The sequence below is a fragment of the Haliotis asinina genome, chromosome 9 (genome assembly GCF_037392515.1).
Source record: "Haliotis asinina isolate JCU_RB_2024 chromosome 9, JCU_Hal_asi_v2, whole genome shotgun sequence".
Lineage (NCBI taxonomy): Eukaryota > Metazoa > Mollusca > Gastropoda > Lepetellida > Haliotidae > Haliotis > Haliotis asinina.
The window spans coordinates 26545352-26548793 of NC_090288.1; positions in this window are offsets into that span (position 1 = coordinate 26545352).

Sequence of the window (3442 nt, forward strand, 5' to 3'; positions counted from 1 at the left end):
TTACAGTGTTCACTTATATGTTGAGCAATACTGTTTTTTATGAGTTTATGATTGTTTTGTTTAGAAACAAAATAAACAAATTCAGCTTATATATTTTCTTGGAAATGTTGCTTGTATGGTTCAGTATTTATCTGTCTGGTATTCTATGCCTGACATGATCTGCAACATAAGGGCAGGAGTAAACATCTCTGGAAACGTAACAAGAATATTCAATAATGGCTAACCATTGATATTCCACAAAGTAACCCGAAGCTAACAAACCTTCTGTATGAGTCGTGGAATTGGAGATATCGTGACAATTTAGTTTGAGTATCCCAGAGACTTGAGATTTTTTCGGAATATGGGTCTTAAGTGATGGCAAGTATATTATTATGTCCTAAAATTTCTGTGTTTGTAATATGTCAGTCGAGAGCAAATAACGCATTTGATGACAGTGAGCGAAAGTTTGGCTTTTTCATCGTGTTGATTTGAAAGATACTATATGGAAAAGCCGCAGGACACCCTTCAAAAGTTACGGCAAGACACAAAGTGAATAAAATCAGTGGGATATTACTTTCTTTCAAACCAGTAAAGTAATGAATTTGTGTTTAAGATTCCTTGTGTTGACTGCAAAGTATGTCAGTGGCCATATTTGATTGTCGATCTTGAGGGTTTACACAGACCACCAGGAAGGTTGAATTTCGACTGGGTCCGCCCGATAGTATGTCACCTCGTACAGATAGACGCATGTACTTAACAGAGTTGACATGACCAACCTTGTATTGCTGAATATAATACGTCCTGGGCCCAACAAGCGTTTGTATATATGAACATATATATCGGTGTACGCTTGTTGGGCCCAGGACGTGTTATTTTCAGCAATACAAGCCCCTGTGGAATATCCAGTATTTGCCCATCCCGACACGTGAACCAAACGCTCATACACTCACACTCAGCCACCCGCTTACAATCGTAACTCGCTTGACGTCCTACACACTTCCTGATTCCTACATACCTACACAGATTGCCATTGCCTGTACTCTGTGAGATATGGGCCATTAAGCACTGGTAATGTGCTACATAGCTGCAAAAAGCAAATCCACAGGTCTGGTCATAACCAAGAGAGGTTGCACTTGTAGACGACTGTCAGTTCAGTTCAGTTCAGTTCCACTTCCAGTTTGTGTAACTGTTAACGCTGCTCTTAGAATTTTACAACTAGACAGCGGTTGTCTGGAAATAATCGTGTCTACCAGACAATCTAGTGTTTATCAGCATGGACATCGATCTACACAACTGGGATACGATGACGTGTGTCAGCCATGTCAGGGAGCCTGTTCAGTCCTGTTCATCACCTTTTAAGACAAGCATGGGATGCTGAATGCCAACCCTAACCGGCATCTTCACAGGTTGTTGCGATATGTCACCGTACTGCATTCATTTACTGACACAAATTCAGATAAATAGCATACTAATCTCCATGTATAGCTGCTACATGCGCGTCAATTGCCCTTCACAAGGATAGTTGTGATAAGTCACGATATCTCAATAATGGGCTCTAAAGTAAAACGGCTTTCCCACTGAAAAGTATTTTAAGCAACATTTCAGAATGTACATTGTCCTACATGAACCATGTCTTGATCCACCAAGCATTGAGGTATCGAATCAGAAATCAATACTTGATTTAGAGACTGAGCAGAAGCGGTGGATGGCAGGAGACATTTTATATCAAGAGGAGAAGTCAAGAAGTTTTATTTTTTAGGTGTAGGAAAATCGCCAGTATATATATTTGTATAGGCCACATTGTTACCAACATTAATACTGAAAATTAGAAGAAACGTGTGAGTAATACGACTAAATATCTTTCCATACCGTCATCATACAAGCCCACGAGCCTGTCAAACTATGTATACCTTCGGTTACCTTTCAATACAATGCACAAACATATCAAAGGTTTAGGTATCATTGATGTATAATCGAAAACCAAAATGCACCAACATTTATCGAACGATCTTTGTGCTAAATTTGAATGTTTTTTTCCGAACTTTCATCCCCGAAAGACCGACATCATCAAACTGTTAGTGATCGATCTTAAGAACCTCAGTGGTGAACGATTTCATGTTTGGGTTCTTAATCGTTCACGAACTGTTTTTCAATATTTGTTCGGTTCTTTGTTGTTTATGCTCGATTCCCAGTTGAACTTAACACACTGAAACTAAGTTTACTTAGACTGAACTTTAGATGCTCAACATATGCGAACGAAATCCATTGTACGATACTTTGTGGTTAAGTTGTTTAACGCTGCAACTAGCAATGTTCAAGTTCTGTGACTTCTGCCTATAAAAACAATCTGGACCAGACAATCCGGTGATCTGAAGTACGATGACACGTACACCTCCAGTCAAGTCATTGAGTCTGACCTTCCGATCATTCGATCGTCTCTCTCGATCAGCATATCCGACTTAACACCTGCTGAACTCTTTCAGTGCTGCGAATGAGAGTACCCCCAAACGTCTGGAGCCCGCCATAACAACCCAGGGTGTAGATTTTGACGATTTCGATTTTCCATCAAAACTGTTCGTTGTATAGTCATGTCTCTGTTATAGAGCAGTGTTTGTTGTGCGATTGCGTTACTCGTATGTACATACAAGTTCGAAACTCTACACATGGTGTTTCTATACTTCTGTTTGACATGACATCAGTGTTTGTGTTGACCTTAAATTGGGCGTTCACGAATGGCACCAAACTACAAGTGTCGATCAGATGGACACTTTTGCCATAGGGATGTTACCAAACCAAGTGTCAATCAGATGGACACATTTGCCACAAAGGTGCTACCAAATCAAGTGTCGATCAGACGGACACATTTGTCACAAGAGATGTTTTACTCAAAGACAGGCATATATGCATATACTTTATGTAAAGTGTGTGCTTGGGGCGTTTGAACAGTAAAATGCAAAAAGAATATCCTTCATATATCTGTTTACTAGAAGTTAAAAATGAAGACAAAAATTGAACCACGAGATTTACCAAATCATATTTTGTGACAAAAAGAGATGACTAAGGTACATATGATGAGTACTCTTTGAATGTATTGCTATATCATCGAGGATACTATACGATCTGATTCCTGGAACAGGAAATTTGTCGAGTTTACATATTTTAATCAGAGACCATATAATAAGGGCCTGTTGCATGCAGTCTCATCTGTAATGTTAATTCTCATTTATTCATCCATTCATTCATTCATTCATTCCTCGTGATAGGCGAAGGAACAATATCAACGGCTGGATGAATAATGGAAACATATGTCTGAGTGGGTGTCAGACGATGCGTCACTTTATAAATCCTTTTGTTGAAGGCCAAGAGAGTTTGTAAACTCTTAACATGGTATTTTCCCAGTCGCTTCAACGTGGCACTACGCACTGATTCGCAGTATGGAGCTTTCGTCCCGGAAGCAAAAGAC